We start from the raw sequence: 27,991 nt of genomic DNA, 5'->3' as shown, positions 1-27,991 counted from the left end.
GCCTCTCAGATAGCTGTGAGGAACTTCTCTATAGAAGCATGGTTTTCAGTATAGTTTTATATCTTGTCAGAACAAAAAAAGCAAGGAAGGTACATTCCTTCCAGGTTTAAGGGGGAAAAAAAAGACAGAATAGTATGTACACAGTGGATCAGTGTGGCCTTGACACCTGGGAAGGGAGTCTTACCATTGAAGGAATAATGGCAATTGCATCCCAGGAATGGAGGCATTTATCTCTATCTTCAAAATAGACGTTCTTTACTTCTGGACAATGCACCCTTTAATGGTTAAAGCCAAAATGACTTCCCTGTACCTTAATAGGTGAAATTTTCTTTCATTATTTCCATGTTTTGATTGCAAATCTTTTGATATAAAGCTTTGATGATCAAAATATTTGTTCCTCGATGCCAGGGTGGTACTACCTGCCTGCAGTGGGTGCATCGTGTCCCTCAGTGACAGGCTTTTTCATACATATATATATATGTATTTTTTCCTAGTTATCCATTTTGGGGGGAAAACTAATCAGATATAGTGAACAAGCACAGAGGTATATGCTGACAGGGAAACATTTTATAGGCTACACATATTATCAGTGATGTCAAACTGTTGAACAAACATTGTATTTGTACTTTCAGCAGTAGATTTAAAGCAAGCGTGATACATGTCACGTGTAGATTTATAACTAGGAAAAGAATAGTGATACCTACTATGACAATGATAAGCATCTGTAAAGCAGAGTGGGAAAAAATTCTTATTTCTGAGATGAGCCAACTGAACAGATCACTTAGAGTCAGTTTGCCTTACATCTTGTAACCATTTTATCTTTTGGGAATGTTTTTCTAGGTATATCTCTTCTGCAGAGGTGTTGATATAAGGGCAACAAGTAGTGTGAGCAGTAGCACAAATACTTCCTTGTTTAGCCAGTGGAAAATCTAAGGCAACCCTGTTATCTTATACTTTTTGTCTGTTCTGAAATGATTTTTAGAGAGCCCTCAGCTATTTGATGGTAGCTGATCGATTTCTGATCATATCTCTGTTTACATATACTCTTGCACTAGGAACCAAGATTCCCAAAAGACTTTGCTACCAAGTATCTTGATATCCTGCTAACATGGATTTATTGCCTCTGTAATAAAGAGAGAAAGAAGGTTCTTCTATTTCCATATGTATAGACAATGGGATAACATAATATCCTAATAAACATAAACCTTCTATTTGCCAGCTATTAAGATATTTCTGTGCACATCCTTGAGAAGGTGGGTCAATTCCAATACTAAGACAAAACCTGGGGGAGCACAAGTGATTCCTCCCAGGGTGCTCTCATTGATAGTCTCATTAACTGGAAGTTTAGTTAACACAATGTTAACCCATGAATCATTTTTCTTGCAGGCTTTCCAAAAGCCATCTGTACTGTATTTAACATATGGGAGTTACTGGCATAACTTACTCATGTTTTTTCTCTTTAAGACATTTGTTCATCAAGTAAGAGATGGGGCAAAGGAGCCTTGGGGTAATCTGTGCTCAGTCTCTAAGAACTGAGGATAGTATCAGACAAGGGATGGATCCATTAATATGTTGAAGAATTTGAACCTGAAGGCCAGACAGAGGTTAGTCTAGTTGAGTGGTAATTTTAGGAACATCTGAAAAGTCGGTGACAGGAATTATGAAGGGCTTATATCAGTATTTTTATTGACTGAGGAATTTGATGAGAGATCCAACCAATCGGTTACATTGCCCCCAGTAGCTATACTTTGTGACAACTTTACCAGATAATTTTCTTTCCATAATGAGCATTGAGGCAAAAGTATAGCTAGAAGTAAAACAATAACTTTCATTTAAAAAAAAATAACTTTCAATTTTCATAGTGAGACAGATGTTTAGAAACCAGTTCATTTGAACTAGTAGGATGGGTCATACAGTCCTGGTTCTGATTCTTGGGTCAGCTGTCTACCACTGCTGTCATCTTTTCCTCCTGGTGTGGGTGTTCTTTCTCCTCTGTTTGAGCACTGACTTAAGTCTGAGGTCAGCATTCCTCTCTACAGACCAGTCCAATGCAAAAACCCTTTTTGAAATGAGGGATGTGAATCCATCAGTCTATGGCTTTTAATTTGGCAGTGCATGGATTAGTTAATAATACCTAATAAGGTCCTTTCTGACATGGCTACAAAAAGTCTTTGATTTGATGTGTTTTCTAATTAACAAAATCTCCAGATTGTAATCCATGATCCTCAAGGTCTTTGTTTCTGGGGAGCTCACTGTGAAAGGAATTAGCTACCAACTTTGCATTTCTTTTAAGTGCCTCAATAAGACCCTGACAACAATGTAATATATCTCCCTTGAGTAAGGTTTGTGCACATATTCCCTCATCTAATTACACAGGGTGTCCTGTTAGTATTTCAAAAGGAGACAGCTGATGTTTAGCAAAATGTATAGACCTAAGTTTGAGAAGCACTAGCAGAAGAGCTTTTGCCCATGAGAGATTAAATGCTTCTGAAGGTTTTGCCAATTGAGTTTTGATAGTGACATTAATTCTTTCCACCAGTCCCAAAGATTGGGGGTGATAAGTGCAGTGAAAATGCTGCATTATTGGCCATATGTCACAAATAGATTTAATTATTTGTCCAGTAAAATAATTTCCCTGGTAACTGTGTAACTTGGAAGGAATTCCCCAAACAAGAATTATCCTTTCAGATAGCAATTTAACCTTATAGCCATTGCTCTTCTTCAAGGAAAAGCTTCAACTCAGTGTGAAAACATACAGATCATTACCAAGATATATTTATATTCTTGAGACGGTGACATTCAGACAAAGTCCAATTGCTATACCTCGAAGGGACCCTTAGGAAGAGAAAGTGGCCTTGTGACCCATGAAGTGATTTTCTGGGATTATATTTAGGGTAGATACTAAAACAAGCATATACTTTATGAGCCATCGTGGGAGATATTTTCCAAACATAGTGTTTTCCCCATAAAACCATTTTCTCAGGTGTCCAATGAGTTAAAGAATGTACATGCTGGGGTAATGGCATTTGAGCTCCAACAGGCACTATAGTTTGTTTGTTTGTTTAATTATTTCCAAATTATATTTGTGTGACAGGTCCAAAATTCCCCCTTATTGTTGCCCTATTTATTTCTCTTCTTCAATGGCATATTTCTTGAGCCGGCAGATGGAAATCTTTCACTGGGTTGGCAGGGTTAGCAGAGAGCGCTGACCATTCTCAAGGCTAGACAGAATGGGTATTGAAAGCTACCTGTTTGGCTGCCTCATCAATAAGCTGATTTCCTTTAGCTTCCATACTGTCAGATTTGGAATGCACTGGTATTTTAATAATTGCCAACTGTTTTGGTAGTTGTATACCACTTAATAGTCCTGCAACCTGTTTTCCATTTTTAATATTTTTTAATAAGCTTTCCTGATTATAGCATCAAGCTTTAATAAACCCTTGATGTTTCCGTAGCATTCCAAAGTCATGTGCCACTTCAAAGGCATAATGACTGTCAGCATAAACATTTGCTACCTGACCTTTAGCTCGTTGATGAGTTGATGAGCTCAAGTTAAAGCAATTAATTCTGCTTGTGCTGACTTTGTTTTTTGGTAAAAAAGAACTTTCAGTTATGTCCATTGTGGATGTTTCTGCATATCCATCTTGGTAATGCCCTCAATCATTTTTTAAGTAGGACCCATCTGTAAACCAAAGTAGACCAGCATTATCAATAGAATTTTCTTGCAAATTATTCCTAGGAGTAAGAAGATAATCTGTTTCTAAAATGCAGCTGTGGTCATTTTCTTCTTGTGGTTCTGGAAGCAAAGTTGCAGGGTTAAGGTTATTTTTGTGACATACAACAATTGTAAAATAATAACTAAAATTATGACTAATAACATTAAACCAGAATATATCCAAATTTTAGCAATTTCATATAATCTCTACAACATATGTTTATATCATTTACCCATACTATATAACCTAAGAAGATTTACCATCACTCATTTGACAGTGTTTCCCATGTGATTTAACATACCCAATAAGCCTAACTAAGTTTATTTTTTTAACTTTGTATTTTATATTGGAGTATAGTTGATTAACAATGTTGTGATAGTTTCAGGCGTACAGCAAAGTGATTCAGTTATACATATACATGTATCTATCCTTTTTCAAATTCTTTTCCCATTTAGTTTGTTACATAATATTGAGCAGAGTTCCCTGTGCTATACAGTAGGTCCTTGTTGGTTACTAATATTGGAATGGATTTAATTAAGTTTAATTTCTATCTTTGAGATGCTTCAGGTGCCTTCTGAAGCATCCCAAAGTTACCTAAAGGTCAAAAAACCTTCATTTAGAATTTGATTTGAGGAAGTTTGTCAAAGACATCAAAAGGTTTTAAAAACACTTGGCTAAGTAGGATCATAAGTCAGTATGAAACAATACTTATGCACTCAACCAAAGTGACAATAAATGATTTCAAGGGCAAATACAGAAAGTTACAACAGACTGCTTAAAAAGTAAAGAAACTTTACAATTTGTTATCAAAAGCAGATCAATACCTCAAGAAAACTCTGTCACCTAACAGAGAGAAAATCTAATTCAAACTTTGCACCAACTGACTTTTAATATCAAAATTCACTTAATTAAATCCATTCCAATATTAGTCAGTCCCGAGAACTGTTTTCTCAGGGTTCCTTTTCCACAAACCTTCTACAACTTTCTATAGCCACATTAGTTTGTCACTTATTTTCTTTTGAATTTGGAAATAACCAGCTTTGGGACAAAATTACTTTATTTTCCCTCACCAAAAATACATTTCCATTCCTCATACCATCTTTTATGGAAAACACACACCCTACTTTCCTTTCATGGAAATATTTCTCTTATTATCTTTAGTAGTTCCAATCACATTCATTAGTCAGAATTCTTAACCCTTGAAACCCCAATCTCTAGCAAAAACCAAGAAGCAAGCAATTGTGAACTGTCTGTCATACCAGCATGTCCTGATTGGTAAATTTATAAGTATATTCCATAACCTCTAGAAACATACATTTTCTAACAACATAATTACTTTCCTCAATGTGGTACAAGATGTGTGTCCAATAAACCAAAGCATCTTTAGTTTTTCTTTAATAAGACAAAATAGGTAAACTTTGACTTACTTAGCAATTAATGTTTCAATATTTCATCTAATTTGAAAATGATCTGGATATTCAATGAATCCCTATCATTTAACTTAACATAGCAAAGCTAAAATTTCAAGTTATCAAAAAGATTTGGAGAAACTAATTGAAGTAGACATACCATAAAACATAATTATTCTTAGAGTTCATCTGAAAGCTTTTATCTCATTTATATTACTTAATTTACAAATAAATCATTATACCCAATTTTGGCTTTCTTGCTGACAAATCTGTAACAGAGATAATGTGAACTTATTTGACGTTTAGTAAACTTAGGTACAATAAAAGTTTTATACTTCAGGTTGTTAACTGTGAAGATAGACCTATTTAATTAAACCAGTAAATGTAAACTTGTTTTCATTCATTAAAGTATAGTCTTAGATCACCTGATCCTTTAAAAAATTCAGTTTGGTTTCCATTACATTTAGAAATACTTAATTTTTAAGCACTTATTTTAAGTCAATTAAATAGAGCTCTTTTACAAACTAATTTTGATAAGATCATTTGAAGGTAATGATATATCATGTCTCTAATGTACGCACAGACATGTAAACAGACACAAGCAGAGATCTCATAGCTTCATTTTAAAACTTAGTCGTGAATCAGGTATTACAATGTAAACTCACTAGTTTGTAAATAAAAGTTGGAATAAGTTAAATTTACTTGCTTGAGGTTAAAAATGCCTCTTTCCCACCCCCCACCCCCCTTTGTTTTTTTCAGTTTTGGGTTCTACTGATTGAGCAAAGGATGTAGTCTCAGGCAATGTGGTCTGTGTTTACGTTTCAAGGACATAATAAGAGTTATAACCTTAAGCTTTCTCCTAGGAGTACTTTTGTTCCCTTAGGGTCAGAATTTTGAAAAGATATTTCATCAAGCCAGCTTTTTTTTTTTCCTAGCTGTGTATGCAAAAAAAAAAAAAAAAAAAAACTGTTTAGGAATGTCAAAAGAGCCCCATCTTGGCCAATTAAGAGTTAAGTTGGGCCCCCGGCGTCCAGAGCGCGCACGCAGGGCACGCACGGCCGGCGGGGCTGGCGCTCCAGGCCGTTGGTCTCCCCGCCCGGATCGCGCAGTATCGCGAGCGTTGGGAGCAAACACCCCGCATGGAGATCCAGGCGTGTTCGCCGCGGAGGCGCCGTTATCCCGGACCAGGCGGACCCGAGCGTGAGGCCGCCGCAGGTACGTCAGGCGGCCGGCTCCCAGGAGCCGCCGCTTCTCTGTACCCGCGGGGCCGTCCGTGCTCTCCGGCGTGCCCGGCGTGCTCAAGGCCCTGAGGGCGCGGGTCTGCGCTGGCGGGGGCGGCGGGCGGCGGCGTGGCCTCGTTGCGCCCCGGGAACCGCGGGGCGCCGACTGGGCGGTGCGAGGGCGACGGTGCGGGGCGCGGGGAGGACGGGCGGCTTGACGCTCCGGTGCACTGCATGCCTGCCCGTGGGAGCCTCGCGGTCCCCTCCGCTCGCCCCAGACCGGCCCGGCTCCCGGCTGGTGTCCCCGCGTGGCCCTCTTTGCGTGTTGACACGCTTCGGTAGCTTGCTCCATTTCACCGTTTTCTTTATCTGAAATACACTTTAACGGAGTCAAACCATATGCCTGGCCCTGGCCCTGGCCCTGGCCCTCCGCCTCCGAACAGACCGCAGTTCTCGGTCTGCTCCCAGAGGGAGCTGGTATCAGATCTTAAGGGACCTCGGTTCTCTGCCCCGTCTCGGTCTGTACGCACTGCTCCACTGATTTTTCAAAAATGCGGGGTAAGAAGCTCGTCGGCAAGTTGGGTCCGGGAGGCTCTGGTTGACTCTCAGAACCAGAATGCCTTTCAGACCTGTAGGATCTTAAAATCTTGCCTTGCCCTGTCCTGAATGTGCTGCCTGAGACTGTTATACACCGTCTACATATGTTCATTAAGATGTGTACCCCTTGTTTGGGTTAGATCTCCTGAGACTTTTGGCCTGTTTGCCTATGCAGATTAAGTTAAATATTTACAAGTTACTTTAGATTCTGAAGGACACTTCCAAGTGTCCTTTGAGAGTGGCTTAAGATTTGAGTTGAACTGGAGAATTTCGTTTCCTGTGGCCCTTTAGTCTTGATTGTGCTGGTAAGTAGCGCTCTCACTTAAAGGTCTCAGTCTGCCTGAGTATAAAAATGAGGGGTTTGGAGAACAGTGACTCTTCCCACCCTTTAATCTGCAGCACCCATTTTATATATATATTTTTTAACGTGAGAGCTTTGTTAAGGTAAAGTTACATACCATAAAATTCACCTGCTTTAAGTGTACTTATTCAGTATTTGTTGGTAGTTGTTGTTTTAGTAAATTTGCAGAGTTCTGCAACCACCATGACCCATTTTAAGATGACATCCCCAAAAGATGGCTGGTGCCCATCTGCAGTAACTGCCTGTTTCTAAGCCCAGCTCCAGGCAACCACTAATCTGTTTTCTGTCTCCTTAGATTTGTCTTTTCTGAATATTTCGTGTATTCAGGTGAGATCGTATGTGGCCATTGTGTCTGGCTTCTTTTGTTTCGCATACTCTTTTCAAAGTTCATGTACATTGTACCCTGTATCAGTAAGTCATTCCTTTTTTTTTAGTTGAAGTAGAGTTGATTTACAATGTTGTATTGGTTTCAGGTGCACAGCAGAGTGATTCATTTATACATATATATTCTTTTTCAGGTTCCTTTCCATTACAGGTTATTCCAGGATATTGAGTATAGTTCCCTGTGCTATACAATGGGTCCTTGTTTATCTATTTTATATATAGTAGAGTGTATCTGATAATCCTAAACTCCTAGTTTGTGCCTTCCCCCAATACTTCATTCTTCATTCCTTCTTATGGCCCAATAATATCCCAGTGTATGGATATAACACATTTTGTTTATCCATTCATGCAGGACACTTTTTTTGGGGGTGGGGGGGGGGGCTGTGTGGCATGTGGGATCTTAGTTCCCCGACCAGGGATCTTACCCGAGCCCCGTGCAGTGGAAGTGTGGAGTCTTAACCACTGGACGGCCAGGGCAGTCCCCTGGACACTTTTCTCAAATAAAATGTTACGTTTCCATGTATGATGCAGATGGCCAGAGCCCTTTTTGTTAGAGGTGGCGGCAGGGGTGGCGGGTGGGACCCTTGCCCATAAGCTGTCTCTGTTGTGCTCCCCAAGTATCCCTAAAAAAAAAAAAAAAAAGGAGTTAAGTTATCTTTTGTTGTATCTTCCTATTTTGTCAAATACTTGTAATTATCAGCTCCGTATTGTACATGAGGCTACCTGGAGTTCCAGTGGGTGGCTGCCCGCCCAGAAGCTGGTCAGATTTAGAAGCACAATTTCCCATTATCTTTTAGTTTCATTTTATTTTAAAGTCTGAACAATTTCTGAGGACAATGTAGTGGGTCAGAAGTATGCTGCTTGCCAGCTTAGCTCCTCAAGGGGTCACCCTTGACTCAGTTCAGCTCTTTTGTGTCTCAGTTTTTCCTGCCAGGAGTCTAAAACCACCCTGGGGGTTCAGAGCAGTGGATGGCCAGTCCTTGTGTGTGTGTGTCCCAGGACAGGCCATAAATTACTTAAAGTGTCATGATGAGGTTCCCTGTGGAACTACTACACATCACTAGGATCAAGCCTCAGACACTTCTGCTAGGTTCCTAGTTATCTTAGAATGCCTTGTGGCTGGAAGGAGCTAGTGTCCCTTTTCTTTAGAACTAAAGAGATTTAGTCTCTCATTTTGCTATCAAACAGTTTTTTCAGACCATAAATATACAAATTTTTCCAATTTTAAGCCAGATTTTAAAGGTCAGCCAACCCAGTTTACTCCAAAGTTCCTTTTAGGCTTTTCCTGCCTAGAAATTCTCCTAAGTCCCAGCCTAGGAACTTCCTCTTAGGTCTCTTTTACCTAGGAAAGGTAACGGTATACCCTTAAGACTCCAAGTCTTAAGATAACAGCTCAAATAAAAATTATGGACCATCTGCTTAAGATAATGAGGTCCTGATATCAGAAAGAATTTACCAAAGCACCTGAAGAGTGCTGTGAAGCTGGGGGGCGGGAGTGGTGTAGTGCTCAAGGGACCCATGCTTCTTAGTACAGGGTGCCCGTCCAAAGTAGACCCCAAGTGACCTCAGGTAGGTTTTTTTGACATCCTGCTGACTACATCGAGCAATGTTGATAAAAACAATCAATAAAAAAATTCTAATAAGAATAGAGAAGAATTTTATTAGAGCCAAACTGAGGACTATAGTCTGGGAGACAGCCACTCAGATAGCTCTGAGGAACTACTTTGGAGAATTATGGTTTTCAGCACAGTTTTATAGTGTAGCCATGGCACCTGGGAAGGGAGCCTTATCATTGAAGGAGTAAATATTGGGATCCCAGGAATGGAAGTGTTTATCCCTATCTTCAAAACATACATTCTTTACTTCTGGACAATGTACCATTTTCTTTCATGATTAAAGCAAATGTATAATGTGTGTTTGATAGACCATGAGACAGACTGTTCTAGTTAGCATAAAGTTCAAGCCAAATCATGTATAAGCCAGAATTACCCTAATATGTGAAAATTTCTTCCATCACAACTAATCCTATTTTTCTCTGGTTAGTCTAGTATACGTTAAGCTTTGGCATCTATGGACTAACTTATAATTAGCTTATAGCGCACACATAGACAGGCAGTATTGTGAATAAGGAACAGACTACTTAAGAAATGCCAAAACATGAGACTTATTTGGTCAACAACTGACATTTTTTTAAGTTGGAATTTATGGCTGTTTATCTTCTATTCCTTGGATCTGTTCACTCAAATTGTTGTGGAATTATTCTTGGTTTTTGTGACAAAGGACCCTTCAAATACAGATGTTATCTGCGCTCTTTTCTTGATTTCTTGGATACATATGGTTAATTAAGCTTCCACTTTAGCTTTGAGACATTAATTTTCTTTCATCTCCATGCTTATCCGTATTTATCTTACGAGCCAAGAGACAATTTGAGTTCTTCTGCAACTCCCAAAACTAATGAAAATGTGCAAATTTTATTCATGTCTGTCACTACTGCAGTTTGCTCATTCATTCAGTAAATGTTGATTGGGTGTTTTCTATCTACCAAACATTATTACAGGTGCTGGGAAGAGAACAATAAATGATTCTAACTTTCTAATGTCTTTGAGTATGCACTGGAAGAGTGAGATATGCAATGAACAAATAAGCAAAAATATATTTTTTCAGATAATAAAAAATACAATGAAAAAAAAATAAGACTAATACAAATTTAGATAAGATGGCCTGTCTGGGGGAGTCTCTGAAGATTTGAGATATGAGTGAAAACCACCCACTACACATCATGCATTTAACTAACATGTCAACATGAATCTCTTTTTTCTCTATTTCTTTCCACTTAAATCTCTCTATACAACTCTTAGATACAACCTGCACATGACTGTAATCCTTTCCATTTTCCTTTTAAGAACTTCTTTGATTAATAATTCTGAAAAAAATAACATAATGAGATTTCTGCTAGATTAAGAATTTTCTATGTACTACCCATTTCTGGAGAACTGCCCTAATTGGCTTTTAATTCATTAAGCTCTGCCATGAAGAAAATTTCTGCAAATACCTGTTCATCAGCATAATTCTTTATATCTTTTCTTTACCTAACTCTCATATACATATATACATATATATATATATGTTTTAGACAAAAAATAAAAGAAAAACATATTGTAATATCTCTAATATCCTAAGATACACAACATCTAACATTCATTTACACATGATCTGTGTAATCTGTTGAACCAACATTTTTAAAAAGTCACAGAAGGTAGGAATTAGGAAAAAAAAAAAGCTACTGGAAATCACAAATGCAAGCAGAAAATTAACATTTATATTATCTCTGTGTTCCAAAAAGCATTCATAAGACTTGTCCTATTTTAATTATTTTTCTTAGTGTTTTGCTGTTCTCCACATGGGTACAAAGACATTCTATTCAGTTTACCTTTCACAAAACACAAAGGGATTCTAGGTGTTAAATAATTCACAGTGAAGCCTGGAGCTCACAGCTGTACTACCAGAAGCCTTGCCAAAAACAGATATGGTCATTTTTGAAATCAGAAATCAATCTTATTGGGTTTTCTCCAGCAGATAGTAGTCACAGCATTTAGATGTGTTCCTGTGGCACAGATTAGTATGTTAAAATATATATTTTACCGTTGGATGGCTCCATCCTATTGCAGCAGAACTGGTGCTAAGTAAGCAAAATTGAAAAATAGGAGAGGCTGTACCTCGTGATTACATCTAATGGCCTTTTGGGGGCTCTCTTTTGAAAACCACAGTCTTTTGGAAGGAGGCTTTCTCAGCATCTTTGTTGGTAGATTGCTGCCTCCTTGATTAACAATGTTAACTACTTCATGAGGCCAAGACAGGTAAGGACCAAATATGGCCATTAAATTTGAAAATAAAGATATCTCTGGTGATATTTTCCAAAGTATATTTGATGAAATGAGGGAAATAAAATTAACCTGAGGAAAATTAAGATGAGAATATGTACAGAGAAGTATTGCATGGAAGTAAGGCTATGATTATATTAAGTTTTTTAAAGCAAGAACAGATCTTAATGGTGAGATTTATAAGCAAGCTAAGAGGGATGTGGTCACTGTGAATAGATGGTAAATGAGATACTTCGGGAAGTTGGGACACTAAAACATTTCAAAAGTTAGATTGCAGCTGTGGCTGGCCACAGTAACAATTTCCACAGTAACCTGAGTAAAACAATTATTTCCATAGTGCAAGAATATAAAAAATAATTACATTCAGCTAATTAATTTTCAAATTAATTATTAATTTTCAAATTAATTTTCCTGATAAATGAATATTGGTGTAACTATGTGTTCAAATAATATTTGCATATAGCACAGAGACTAATAATGCCAGTATATCAGAAAAACTTACAAATAAGAATTTCTAAAACTTGAATATATGATAGTCTACATAATTTTTTCCTCAAATGTGGTTTAACTAACAGATTGGTGACTAAACACATTGTTTTCATTTATGTCCAAGGCTCAGTGAAAAACAACAAAAACAAAAGGTCTCATTCTGAGGAAATCAGTGGGAAAAAGTGTTAGCATGCAAGCAAATGAGACATAGTATTTTTAATAGAGTTTTACTACCATATCCCTGAGGAGACACTCTTGAAACAGTAGTAAACTGATAAAACTAATATGTTACTTGCTGAATTCCTGCTTTCAGACCTGAAATAGGTAAACCTTGCTGTAGGCTCCAGTAGTCACTCTACTAAAACAAAAAAGTCAATTTTGTAAAACTACAGCACTCCAGGTCAGTGAGAACTAACACAATTCGCAAATTTGATAAGATTGGGCTGAGTTATATGATTTCATAGGCTGGAGATTTTGAGAATCACAGGTTATGGGAGAAAGTGATTAGTGAGCATAACTTAGAATTAATTTTCTCCCAAAGAAGGGTGAAATATATTGGAAAAATACTTGTACAAGTTGTTAAATATTTTATAAGTTATATATCAAAGGGCGTAGTTAGAGAAGCAGATGAATATATTAATAAACTTAAGATTTGACGAGCATGCATTTTTCCCATGTCTCATATGGTACCACGAATATGGTATTTAATTTTTCTCTACAACAATGCAACTATTTGGGAAATTGCTCTAATTATATCAGATATCCTCAAAGAGATATGTTAAACTTGTTTCTAAAGTTTTCCCTGAATAATTTGAAGAAGAAAATCTAAAAGACAGATGCAAATATGGTGATTTAAAATCAAAGCAAATATTGAGTAGTGATTATGATTTATGGCAAAAGCCATTGTCCATGGGACTATAAGTAATTTGTTTCTGTCCTCAAGGATTTTACTAACTACTAGTCTTAGATTATCAGGCTGTTGATCACCTATGTCCCTCATCTTTTTTTGTGCATCTTGTATTCCTAATGTTTTCAATTGAATAAAGTTTCGAAAGCATAATTCTTCAGGTCAAGAAGATAGATTGAGATTAAATATTGAGTGGTGATCTTCCCATAGTATAAAGTACACAAGAAATTACTACAAAATCTAATCCTATGGATGCATTTGTCAGTTGAACCAGGGTTATTCATTTATATTCAACACGTTATAAATTTGTATGAATAAAAAATGCTATGCTCCTAAAATGGGACATTGTGCCTTTAAATTAATGTTACAGAATAAAGTTCCCTGTCATCTTAAAAGAAACAGAAGTTTCCAAATCAGTTTATGTAGTAGGAACTAATTTTACTATCAGATGCATCAAATAAAGATTAAGTGGTTATTCAGTGATAGGAGGTACAACACATTTAGAAAAATTTCATGAAATAACAAGCATTAAAAAAATCTAAATCCATAAGATCATTTTTTAAAAGAAGACAGAAATAGTCTTCCTTAGAGTTTGAAGCGTTTATAGATAATAGGGGAAAAAAGAGTTATGGATCCAAGAAGATGGAAAAACAAAACAAACAAAACAATGACCAAAAAAGCAAATCACATCCCAGCTAAGGAGGTGAAGACTGTTGTGGATGTCAGAGACATTCAGAAGAGCTCTGAGGTGATGACAACAGTCTTACAAAGTAGGTGGGGCCCTCTGTACAGCTCAGCTCAGGGTGGTTAATCGTGGAACTGCATTAGGTCCACCTGTCAGTCACATCTGCTCTCTCTCCTGCTTCAACCCTCAGGGTGCTCACAGGCCAAGGCAGGGCAGACCACTGTTGGGCTATGTGGAAGCTGCAGCTCTCCCAAAACTGTATATGATTTCCTTTTCTGTGCAAAAGCTTTTAAGTTTCATTAGATCCCATTTGTTTATTTTGTTTCTTTTTCCATTTCTCTAGGAGGTGGGTCAAAAAGGATCTTGCTATGATTTATGTCATAGAGCGTTCTGCCTATGTTATCCTCTAAGAGTTTGAGAGTGTCTGGCCTTACATTTAGGTCTTTAATCCATTTTGAGTTTATTTTTGTGCATGGTGTTAGGAAGTGTTCTAATTTCATTCTTTTACATGTAGCTGTGCAGTTATTCCAGCACCACTTATTGAAGAGGCTGTCTATTCTCCATTATATATTCCTGCCTTCTTTATCGAAGAGAAGGTGACCATATGTGCATGGGTTTATCTCTGGGCTTTCTATCCTGTTGCATTGATCTATATTTCTGTTTTTCTGCCAGTACCATACTGGCTTGATTACTGTAGGTTTGTAGTATGGTCTGAAGTTAGGGAACCCGATTCCTCCAGCTCCATTTTTCCTTCTCAAGATTGCTTTGGCTGTTCGGGGTCTATTTTGTTTCCATACAAATTGTGAAATGTATGGTTCTAATTCTGTGAAAAATGCCATTGATAGTTTGATAGGGATTGCATTGAATCTGTAGATTGCTTTGGGTAGTATAGTCATTTTCACAGTATTGATTCTTCCAATCCAATCCAATCCTACCTCAAGAAACAAGAATAATCTCAAGTAAACAACCTAACCTTACACCTAAACAATTAGAGAAAGAAGACCAAAAAAACCCCAAAGTTAGCAGAAGGAAAGAAATCATAAAGATCAGATCAGAAATAAATGAAAAAGAAATGAAGGAAATGATAGCAAAGATCAATAAAACTAAAAGCTAGTTCTTTGAGAAGATAAACAAAATTGATAAACCATTAACCAGACTAATCAAGAAAAAAGGGAGAAGACTCAAATCAACAGAATTGGAAATGAAAAAGAAGTAACAACTGACACTGCAGAAATACAAAGGATCATGGGAGACTACTGCAAGCAACTATATGCCAATAAAATGGACAACATGGGAGAAATGGATGAATTCTTAGAAAAGTACAACCTTCCAGGACTGAACCAGGAAGAAATAGAAAATATGAACAGACCAATCACAAGCACTGAAATTGAAACTGTGACTAAAAATCTTCCAAGAAACAATAGCCCAGGACCAGATGGATTCACAGGCGAATTCTATCAGACATTTAGAGAAGCGCTAACTATCCTTCCCAAACCCTCCCAAAGTATAGCACAGGGAGGAGCACTCCCAAACTCGTTCTACGAGGCCACCATCACCCTCATACCAAAACCAAACAAAGATGTCACAAAAAAAGAAAACTACAGGCCAATATCACTGATGAACATAGATGCAAAAATCCTCAACAGAATAACAAATAGAATCCAAAAGCACATTAAAAGGATCATACGCCATGATCAAGTGGGGTTTATCCCAGGAATGCAAGGATTCTTCAATATACACAAATCAATCAATGTGATACACCATATTAACAAGTTGAAGGATAGAAACCATATGATAATCTCAATAGATGCAGAAAAATCTTTCAACAAAATTCAACACCTATTTATGATAAAAACTCTCCAGAAAGTGGGCATAGAGGGAACCTACCTCAACATAATGAAGGCCATACATGACAAACCCACAGCCAACATCGTTCTCAGTGGTGAATAACTGAAACCATTTCCTCTAAGATCGGGAACAAGACAAGTTGCCTACTCTCACTGCTATTATTCAACATAGTTTTGGAAGATTTAGCCACGACAATCAGAGAAAAACTGGAAATAAAAGCAATCCAAATCGGAAAAGAAGTAAAACTGTTTGCAGATGGCATGATACTATACGTAGAGAATCCTAAAGATGCTACCAGAAAACTACTAGAGCTAATCAATGACTCTGGTAAAGTAGCAGGATACAAAATTAATGCACAGAAATCTCTTGCATTCCTATACACTAATGATGAAAAATCTGAAAGAGAAATTAAGGAAACACCGCCATTGTCCATTGCAACAAACGAATAAAATACCTAGGAATAAACCTACCTAAGGAGACAAAAGGCCTGTATGCAGAAAACTATAGGACACTGATGAAAGAAATTAAAGACGATACAAACAGATGGAGAGATACACCATGTTGTTGGATTGGAAGAAACGCACTTATTGTTGATACTTTCAAGAGTATTTACTTCTTTCATTCCCTTTGCTTTACTTTGGGTGTCATGGCCTCTTCCTCAGTTTCTTCAGGGGTCCTGGGGCCCTACCCCAGTGTTCAACCTGCACAACCTCGCCCCATAGCCAGTTCACTAGAGCCCTTCCACAGGAACACTACTCCCTGAACCTCTGTGTTTTTTTAATTTAGAAAATTTAGTGATATACTTGTATAAACATAGGAATTTTTGAGTTCTGTGTATTTAGAAACTTATTTATTCTCTATTGTTCTTTATATCTTTTTGTTTCAATCTGTAAAACTATCTTTTAGCATTTCTTGGTAGTACAATTTTGCCGGCGATGAATTTTTTAAGATTTGTTTCTGTCCTTTTATCTCTACTATGTTTTCACAGGAAATAGACTTCTAGACTTTTTTTTTAGCTCTTTAAAGATTTAATGTCATTGTCTTCTGAATTCCATTGTTTCTATGAGAATTCAGCTATAATTTTACTATCAATTCATTCTATGTCTTTGTTTTCTCTGGCTTCTTTCATAAATTTCCTTTGTCTTTCGTTTTCAGTAGTTTTATTATGAGGTGTAGTTGGCTGCGTTTTTATTTGCATTTCTCACACTTCAGGTTTCTCTGAACTTCTTGGATCTGTGGGAGGTTTTGTTTGTTTGTTTTTAAACATTTAAAAAATTCTCAACCTTAATCTCTTAAAATATTTCTTGTGACCAATTCTCTCTTTCCTTCTTCTCTTCCTGGGTTTCCAGTACTTGTATATTTGAATGTTTTCATCTTGTCCCATGGTTTTCACTTATCTATTCCATTTTTTCTCTGTCTTATTTTTGTGCTCTAGGTAAGATAATTTCTATTGTCACATCTTCAAGTTCAAAATTATTTCCTTTGTTTTGTCTATTCTGAATGTACCATCTCAATCTAGCTTGTAGTTCAGTGGGGTTAGGGACTCTTGCTTATTTATTTATATTCAGTACCCCATGAATTTGAAAATCCTCTAGTGATAGACAGCTGCTGCTTTTTGCTTAGCGTGAGGCCTGGAATGATTGAGGCTCTCTCTCTGGGTGTTACTGTTCCACCTTCTGCTTTCAGCAGGCCCAGGAAGACTTTACTAAAGATGGGTTTCTCCCTGTGCTTTGCTCCTCTCTCAGCAGTAGGGCATTGCTTGCTACCCAATGTAAGACTTATCCAGTGGGGAAAAGATTTTTCAGTTTCCTTGCTACCAGTGCAACCTGAAACAGGCCCTGTTTCCTTGAGCCTCATGTCTTAGGCTTTCTCAGCATTCCTACTCTTCCACAGCGAACAACCACTTCCTCCTATTCAGTGCAAAGTCCTGAACCCAAAGAGATTTCCTGGTACTCTCTCAGCTGTAGCAAGTGTTTGCCTCATACTGATGCACTGTCAGAGATGGGTGTGTGTCCTGCTCAGCCTTTAGGGGCAGATGGCTTAATGCCATGAATTTAAAGAGGCTGTGGTAGGTAAGTGTTCTGTACCTCCCATAGCATCAGAGAGCTTTGCCTTTTAGGTCAATGCAGAGTCTTTCTGGCCCCCTCCCAGTGGTAGTCAGTCTTGGCCTTGTATTGATGTATGGGGTTGGGGAATATTGGTCATATTTCTGTCTTTCCCCCAGTGACAGATATTTTCTGCTTCAGGCAGTGAAAGATCTGGGGCAGATGGTGTTCACTTTCCTTCCTTTCCCCCGTAGCAGAGAGCTGCATCTTTCATCACATCAAGATCCAGGCTGAGTGTGGATGGTTTTCCTGCACACTGCTCAGGGTGGCCAATCCTTACCTTGCAGTCATGCAGGATTGGTGAACAGGCAGGTTGCTTTAGGCTCTCCTTCTTCAGCCCCAAACATCAGCAAGCCATGCATCCTGTGAAGTTGGTATGTCTACCCTCCCTGTTCTCAGTCCCTCTCATGAGCAATTGACCTATGAAAAGGGTTGACGAGGGAAGGCAGTCTCCTCCTATGTCTGGGGCTTTCAGGTATTCCAAGTTAGCGTGCTAGCCCTTACTTGGCATTTAATAAGTCATCAAATTTAAGCTGTTTTGATCCAACTTAATTTTATAGTAGCTGAGTCTATTTCCCATTGTTATGTCTTAGATGAAACACTTTATGTGTCTTATCCTTTCTCAGAAATGCATGTCACCCATTGGAATTTTTTTTTTTCATTACATAGCCTTTTGATCTTACTATTTTGTTGAAGGGCAGGCCTGCTCTCATTTTTAAGGGGATAGTAAAGTTGGTTTTTTGGTTTTTTGTTTGGTTGTTTGTTTGTTGCTGCTTTCCATGTTTTATGCAAAAAACAGAAAAAATAAATCTCACTCTTCAATTTTAAAACATAATTTTGGAAAGAAATGAAGTGTTAGCATATAACATTTGCCTGGTTTACACTTTTACTAATGGGCATGTTAGCCACATTTTTTTTGTCATTCTACCTCTCATAGTCCTTTAAAAGTATAGATGTTTGACTCAGTTTCATGGTAAAAAATAAGAATTTGATAAATTAGAAGCCCATTTTATTTAGTATGTGACTATTATTAAGTCCATCAGGTTATATATTTCTAAAGAGCTACAATATAAAGAGAAAGAAGAACAAACTTTGGATTTTTTATTGTCTGCTGAAGCATTTCTTATAGGCATGTACAAACAGGCACACTGATGTACAAACAGATCCATCTAGAGTCTTCATTTCTACATCTTTACTGTCATCACCTGTTTACAGAGAGACTCTTTTGTGACTTCACATATTTTTCTCCTAGAATTTTCTAGTTAACCTCCGATATTGCATGGGCTCGAGGACAGTCTGTTGGTACAATGATATTTGTTCTGTAATAACATGGGGTTATTACAAGTCTTTATGAGAGGACTTTAGCCTAGTTTTTTTCAGATCCTACAACATGTCTTTTTCATTATTTTTAAACTGGATGGTTAGAGTGTGTGGATCATTAAACTTTGCATTCACAGTAAAGAACAGAAATAGTGTAGGTTTTAAATAAGAGAGAGTACTAGGGCACTAAGGAAGAGAGTGTCCTTTCTGACTTTGCAGAGGTGAAATCCTTGACTAAATGGCTGATAAACAGATCACTTTGAATATTTATAATAGTTTTGCAAAAAACTCCAAAGCAGTCATGCTACCTGTAATAATGAAAGTGAAAATCTTTTCAGCTACAGACTTATTTCAAATAATAGTAATTTGTATATGTTCTTCCAAGGAGAACTAATAATTATATTTTCATTTTTTTAGATATGCAGAGGTAGTAGCAAGTTTTTCATGGATTTTAATGAATCATGCATATTTTCAATCTATGCTTAGCAGTTCTAGACTTACCACTATATCCTATTTAGCTTCTTAGGGCTTCTCAGCATATTTACCAAGTTATTTTTGAATACAAAAAATTTTATTAAGTTCATAACCTAAGTCCAGAATGGTACACAATCATATTTGTATTAGTGATGCATTTACAGAAAGTAAACACACACGTTTTTTCTTCTTATAGGAAGAAACAGAGTATTACCAGATCCCTCAAATCCTCCTTCACAACCTCTTTTTTTTGGTGACTACAACTGCCCCTCCCCCCAAAGTGAATAACAACAGTGCTGACATCTAAAATAATATATTGTTTTTGCACTTAATATAAAAGGGATCATCCATTATGTACTATGTCTGTCTAGCTTATTTTCATCGATATTTTGCATATGACATTCACCCATATTGCTACATTTGGTTGTAGTTTATTCATCTCATTAATGAGTAGTCCATTTTATGAATGTATCACAATTCATTAATTGGTTTTGCTGTAAATAGACATTTGACTCCTTTCCAGATGTTAGCTAGTACAAATGTTGCTGCTATGAATGGTCTTTTTCATATATTTAGCTGAACATATGTGGTGGGGAGATACACACAAGTGAAGTTACTTGCTCGAAGTATAAGTAGGTTAGCTATAGTAAATACTACCAACCACCTTTGTAAAGTGATTTCATTAATTTAAATTCTTAACAACAGTATATGAAAGCTCCAGTTGCTCCATGTTCTCCCAAAACATGAAATTGTCTATTATTTTTATTTACCCTGCTGGTGAGATTATATTCCTGTTTTAATTTGCGTTTATACTTTATGATGAATGAAATAGAGAACTTTTTCATGTGCCTTATGTCCAGTTGAACATTATCTTTTGTGAATACCTTGTTTGAATCTTTTGCCAATTGTTCCATTAGGGTATCTTGCTTTTTATTGATTTATGAATGCTTTTTATATATTCCAGACACATCCATTATTATATACATACATATATTAATGTACATATATTTTATATCTACTTTGTAGATATACAAAGCCCAGAACATATTTCTCTATATTTATGCATTTATGTTAATCCTAGAGAAATACTAAGAGTTGAAGAGGATGGAAGACACAGACTATTAAAAATTGACGGTCATCTTGAGGCTATGTCCTTGAAATCTCTCTTATGACATGAAGATATAACATTAACTGAAGATCTTGGGGGCAAAATGACATGTTAACAAACATTTTCCCACCAAAATCCACTCTTACTTTGACCATGAACTCTTACCTCATGTTCTGAATTTGATCTTCAAAGGCCACTAAACTCAATCTCTCATATTCTTCTTTTCATCATAGTTTATAAGTCTTTTTCTTGAAGTGTTCTAGAACTCATTATTTTCATGGTTGTCTTACCTGTTTTTTCTCCCAGGCCTCTGGGATCTGCCTTACAGTTATCTTAATAGAGATCATGTGTATTATTATTTTTTCCTTTGGCTAGTATGACATCAAACAATAGCATTAAATTTTATCTCTGATAGAGCTGTATGAGTTATTCATTTCTCCTTTTACCCATTTCTACCTAATTTATCACCTCATACCTGCATGATTTCATTTGCTTGCTGACTGATCCTCATGGCTTTTGTCTACCTCCCTTCCAAGTCATTCTATACAAGGATAACAGATATATATATTTAAAAGTTAAAACTCTTTATGAGACTAACCCACTTAAAATCATTTAATGGTAAAGTCTTAGCATGCAGACAGAGTCTTCCAATATTTGATTGCGCCTTACCTTATTAACTTATGCTCTAATAGATTTGTGTAATTGGGACGTGACATTGAATTACTTAATATTCTTATGGCAGTAAGGAAGAATTCTGTTTAAATCATTGTCCCATACCTACATTCTATTAAATAAGCAAGCATCTTCATTTTAATAAACATATAAGTTATTTTTCTGTAGAATTCAACTTGTAACTGTTTTCATTTTTTCTTTCATTTTATTGCAAGTCTTTTGAAAACTTTTATAGGACATGATTAAGTTATGATAATAACTAAACTTAAAATAGTGCATTCTTCAGTCATTGTCAGTGTTCTAATATATGTCTTGTTCTTTCAGAAGTAATTTAAAAATTCACATTTTTCAAAAAATCATTTGAGATTAGTTTAGGGTAGACTTAGATAGGCAACAGGGATTTTACTTCAGTATTGATATTCCACAAAAATTTGCTCAGATTCCCATATGATCGTACCATATTGCTTACAGCACAGCCCAGAAGGTTAGTATTAAATATCAGTCTTAATAAGACCCCAGGGGATTTAAGTACATCTTGGAGTCATTTCTCTCTGATTTCTCTTGAGTTATCTACTGTGGAACATGAAACAATTTTATTTTACTTAAAAAGCTCAGGTCTAAAGAAAAGATGGTTGTTTCTTCCAAAGGAAAATATTTTTATACGAAATTTCAGTTAAAAATATTTCAGGGTATTTCTGTCTTTGTAATGAACCCTTTCAAGTGAATCAGTTTATTTTGAGTCATTCTTTTAAATTGTAGAGAACATTATACATACCATATTTATTTTGTATCTAATTTTTGTTCTTATTATTCACTGTTTTATTCCTCAAAAGATTAGCTGGCATAGAGTAGGTACTGAACAAATATTGTTTTAATGAAATTAGCAGGTCCACTGTGTACTATTATTTACCTTTGAGCACACTAATCTAATCTCCCAATTTCTTGGCCTTTTTCTGTAAAGTGTCAGTAATAAAGTAAGTATGTATTTCACAAGGTTGTTATTAAGATTAAGTGAGATATTGAACAGAAAGCAAAGTATAGTGCTTAGCACATTGTAAGCTCTCAATAAGTATCAGCTTTTCTTATTTTCTTATTAAAATATTTTCAGGACTTTCTTAAGGAAAAATCTTAAGTAGTATAAGTGACTATATTCAGTTTTAACTATTTAATAGATCGAATCCAGCATGAAAACACAAAGACATTCCTAGTGTAGAGAATGTTACTGAGAACATACTGCTGCCTGAGGCAGTTTCTCAGGGAAGTCTCAAAATTGTTTGAGTAATGACAACAGTGTGATAGTAAGTGTACGTAATAGTTTCCCAGAGCTTCCATAACAAATTACCACAAACCTGATGTCTTAAAATAACAAAAATGTTGTTCTGTCCCCGTTCAGGAGACTAGAGTCTGAAATCAAAGTTCAGCAGGGTTGTTTCCTTCCGGAGGCTTGAGAGAGAATCTGTTCTATGTGTCTCTCCTAGCTTCTGATGGTTGCAGATAATTATTGGCATTCTATGGCTTGTAGCTTTATCAGTCCAAACTCAGTTTCCATCATCATATTTCTCTGTGTGTCTCTGTGTCCTCTGTCAAAGACACCAGCCTTTGGATAGGACCACACTAATCCAGGATGACCTCATCTTAATTTGTTTACATCTTCAAAAATCCTATTTCCAAAAATAAGGTCACATTTACAGGTTCCAGAGGATAGGGTTTGAATTTATCTTTTTAGGGAGAACACAGTTCAAGTCACAACGATGTATATAATATGCTTTTTTTTTTTTTTTTTTAAATAATCAGGCACTTCTCTTGTCTGACTTTATTTTTATTTATTTATTTATGGCTGTGTTGGGTCTTCGTTTCTGCGCGAGGGCTTTCTCTAGGTTGTGGCAAGTGGGGGCCACTCTTCATCGCGGTGCGCGGGCCTCTCACTATCGCGGCCTCTCTTGTTGCGGAGCACAGGCTCCAGACGCGCAGGCTCAGTAGTTGTGGCTCACGGGCCTAGTTGCTCCGCGGCATGTGGGATCTTCCCAGACCAGGGCTCGAACCCGTGTTCCCTGCATTGGCGGGCAGATTCTCAACCACTGCGCCACCAGGGAAGCCCCCTAATATGCTTTTTTATATACACAACTCAGTTAACATTTCAAAGATAAACATATCTTGGGGGAAGATATGTCCTAAAATAATGTTACATCATTTTAACTAATTAATTTTACAGCCTGAATATTAATAATCTGCATAATCAGTTAGACGGGAATTTTTAGTGAGTGCACGCACATGTACCATTATTAACTGGCCCCCAAATAATACAGAACATTTCAGCCAAACTTCAAAGTCACACAGGCCAATTTGCAGTCAATTTCTCCCCAACGTCCAGCCCCTGGTAACTACTAATCTGATTTCTGTCTCCACAATTTTTCTTTTTCTTAACTTTCAAATAAGTAGTATCTTAAAGTATATAGTCTTTTGTGCCTGCCTTCTTCACCTTGTCATCGTGATTTGAGGTACAAGGCTTGTCACATGAATCAGTAGCCCATTAATTTTTATTGCGAAGTAATATGCTATTTTATGGATGCAACACAATGGCTTTATGCATTCTTGTATTGATGAATACATTGGTTGTTTCATGTTTGAAAACAGGAATTATTATGAGTAAATCTATATACAAGCTTTTGTATAGACCCATATTTCTGTTTGTCCTGGGTAATAGCTAGGAATGGAAATGGTGAATAACATAGTAAGTGAATCTTTAACTATATAAAGCAACTGCCAAATTTTTGCAGAGTGGCTATACCATTTTATATTCCCACCAGCAATAAGTTCTAGTTGTTTTACATACTCTAAAATTCTTGGTACTGTCAGTCTTTTAATGTTAGTAATTTTGTTTGAATTTTAATAAATTCTTATTATGATTTTAATTTCTATTTCCTTGACGAAAATTATGTTGAACAACTTTTCATATGCCTCTTTGCAATGTGCATATCTTCTTTGGTGGAGTGTTTGCTTACGTGTTGTCCATTAATTTTATCAGGTTGTTTGTGTGCTTATTTTTGATCTATAAGAATTCTTTATATAGTCTACAATAAAGTCCTTGTCAGAAATACATTTTGCATGTATTCTCCATCTGAGTCTTGCTTTTTAAATTTTTTGAAATGTCTTATGGTGATCAGAAGTTTTATTTTTAATTTAAAATTAATTTTTCAATTTTTCTCCTTATGATTGTTGCTATTATGTCATATCTAAGAAATCTTTGCCTAACCGGTGATCACAAATATTTTCCATTAACATTTATTTCTACAAGTTTACTTTTATCTTTAATTTTAGGTCTCCACATTTAGGGCTATAATCCATCTGGAATTAATTTTTATGTATGGTGGGAGTTTTTTTAAATATATATTCTTTTTTTTTATTTTTAATAAACTTTATTTTTTAGAGCAGTTTAGGTTCATAACAAAATTGAATGAAAGATATATATTTTCCATTGTAATGAATTTCCAGTTGTACTAGAGGAATTTGCTGCAAAGATTCTCTTTTCCACATTTAAATAGCCTTGTACTTTTTCATAACTCAATTGATTTTGTATGTATGCATCTATTTCTCTTCTCTCTTCTTGACTCAGTTGATATATATGTGTGTATACACACACACACACACACACACACACACACATTTTTTCTTCTCATACTAGCCTGTGTTGTTTATTGTGACTATAATATCTCTTGAAGGCAGGCCATTTAAACCCTCAAACTATATTCATCTTTTACAAACTTATGTTGTCTCTTTTAATCCTTTTGTCATTTGTTTTGCTATTATTCTGTAAAATTCCATATTTAGATTCTTTGTGGCTGACGTATAAAAATATTATATATATATAAATATGTTTCCCATTTAACCTACAGCCATGCTAAAGATACATATAAATCTATTATATTTTTGTTTATTTCTTCAGGATTTATGTATACACAATAGTTCCTTTTGCAAATAAAGATGGACTTTCTACTTCCCTTACAGTATGTCTATTTTTATTTCCTTGTCTGCCTTTCTTATACTGCCTAGGACCTTCGGTAAAATGTTTTCTTTTTTTTTTAATGTTCTTTAGTTTTTAACTTATTGTGTCTTGTTATTTAATGTGGGATATCTGTAAGGTGAATATTTTGATCTTGCTCTATCATCTAGCTTTATACTCTGTGAGCTTGCCTTAACTCATAGTGATTAGATCATTCTTGTTTCTTGTAATTTTTGTTACGGTTTAAGTCTGACATCTTGCTGTTTGTTTTCTCTTTTCCCGTCTGTTCTCTGTGTGTTTTTTTTTTTAATGTTTCATGCCTTATCTCGATTTTTTAAATGTCATTACATCTTAGCTATATATTTTTGTTCTATTATTCTTTTTCAATGATCGCTCTATGGTATGAAATAGACACTTTTTAACATCACATTCTACCTTCAGATTACATGTACTACTTAACTTACAATGTAAGAATAGTACAAAAGTGCACCTTTTTTTTCATTTCTATTACTGTATTACCAGTTCTATTATTGTATTAGTAAATGTAACTTGCACACAAATCTCACAGAGCATTGTTATTGTTTTCTTTAGAGAGTAAATTATCTTTTAAAGATAATTAAAACAAGATAAAAAGCATTATCTTCTATACCTACACATGCATTTACTTTTGCTGACACTTTTCATTCATTTTTGTCTGGTGTAATTTTATTCTACCTGTAGGACTTACTTTTACATATCTTTGGGGCAGGTTCATGGACAATGGGTTCTGAACTTTTCTGCCTGAAAAACTATTTCCCCTTTATTATTACAATACATTTTCTCTGTGTTTAGAATCCTTGGCTGACATGTTTTTCTTACATTTGTTGTCTGACATGAGTTTGTGATAAGAAGTTTATTGTTTTGCTTATTTTCTTTCCTCTGTACACATTGTGTCTTTTTCTCTAGTTTCTTTTAAGAGTTTATCTTTACCACTAGATAAGCCTTATGATGGGTGTCTTTATGTCTATTGTGATTGCGATTCATTTAATTTCTTGGACTTAACGGGTGTGTGAGTTGAACCAAATTTTGTATTAATTCCTGTAATCGTCGCAGGTCCAATAAAGTTGTGTCCCATTATCCTATTGTCAACCATGTTAAACTGGGAACTAAATTTTCCAGAATCCAATTTCCTGTCAAGTCTTAGGTTAGAGTTGGCCAGGAACTTTCACAAGGTGTGGAATGAAGAAGTGTGGCATTGGCCATCACTCAGTGAATGTTGCTGTGGTTAGATGCTGAAGTACCCAGAATTTTCCAGCTTGTCCTACTGCCCTCTCAACTCATTGTCCAGATCTTCTGCCAGTGGGCTTTTTGTGTAGATTCACAGAGGCAATAGGCTGACACTCCTATTCTAGTAGCTCCCTCTTTGCACTTGCCCTTCTGTAGCTGAATATGTGCTTGGCTTCTCAGATTGACAAGGTGGTGATACAGCTGAATCTCTCTTACCTGTGTTTGGACATTCATTTTTCTGTCTTTGTGCAAGCTTTAATTCCTAGAGTAAATCACATTCCTACTATTATTGCGTTTCCATTTTCATCAATCAACCTTTGCTGATACAGTAGGTATTATGATGATCTCTATTTTTTAAATAAGTAAAATAAGAAATGGAAATAATTAGTAATTTTTTTAATATTAAAAAGCAAATGAGCAGTTGAGCTAGGATTTAAATATGTGAAGCCTGTTTAACCACCTTGCCATATTGCGGTAATACAATATATTTTATTTTAAAATGCGATATTTTTATGACTATATGTGTTGAAACATTTGGAGATGTTTATTTATTTGCTAGAACTCTTTGCCAACTCTCACATTCATGTAGTAACTACAGAGTATTAAAATTAAGTTCAAGAATAGATTTTGTTTTTGTGTTTTATGTCAGGGATGATACATACAAGAAGAAGCATTCTGTGAATAAAAGTATCAAGAAACAATATCTCAAAAATATATTTGACTAAGAAATAATAAGTACTGATATAAATATAAATTTTAAAAGTTCAAACAAATTTACATTACCTAGATTTTCTTATATTTATTCTGCCATAATTATGCCATGAATTCTTTTTTTCACTGGCATTTATTTTTAAATAGCCATACTCATTATGCATTGCCTATGGACGAGTAAAGACTAATTAATAAATATTGATTTCAAATGCCTGGAAACATATATTATTTCAATAAACACACTCATAATGAAACAAATTAAAATGAATAATGTATGCTTACATTTGTGTATTTACTAAAATGTGAATAAAATATCTTTTATTAACACATAATTCTGGTTCCTGAACACAAAATAATTTTTTAAAAGGAGAAAATATTTTATTTATTACTTCATTTACTTATTCAAGATATACGTAATCACTTCTATGTTCCAGGCACCGAAATTTTATAAGCAACTCTTTTCAGTAGTGTTGATTGTGCTATTAAATGCCAGATTATGTATTATATACAATTCAAACCAGTAGGTAGGTAGCTGTGTGGATAATGTTTACATAGCTTTAACTGAATTTGCAAGTATTATCATAATATTAGATTAAAATATGTTGTCACTTGTCAATTAGATAATCAGCAAAGTGCCTAGTTCAAACAATAGAATACCAAAAAAATAGAGTAGTACTTTTGTTTATTTGTAAAATGGTCTACATTTTATGTTCAAATGAATAAACTTAGCTTTTGTTTGCATTTGCAAAAGACTGTATAGTTGTTTCATATACACATTTAATTTTAAGTTAGCAATGATTTAGAAATTTTTAAAGTGCATAAAATAATACATAACAAA

The 27,991-nt window shown here is 35.7% G+C and overlaps 1 long non-coding RNA gene across 3 annotated transcripts in view; it reads left to right on the top strand.

The window, feature by feature from the left end:
• LOC309623718 overlaps positions 1-27,991 on the top strand; it is a 929,788-nt gene that overhangs the window by 789,303 nt on the left and 112,494 nt on the right. The gene's annotated exons all lie outside the window — the stretch shown is intronic.

This window comes from Balaenoptera borealis (assembly GCF_965194805.1).
Source record: "Balaenoptera borealis genome assembly, chromosome: 2".
In the NCBI taxonomy this organism is placed as follows: Eukaryota; Metazoa; Chordata; class Mammalia; order Artiodactyla; family Balaenopteridae; genus Balaenoptera; species Balaenoptera borealis.
Note: the sequence above shows the minus strand (reverse complement) of the source record. Positions and strands in the feature narration are given on the sequence as shown.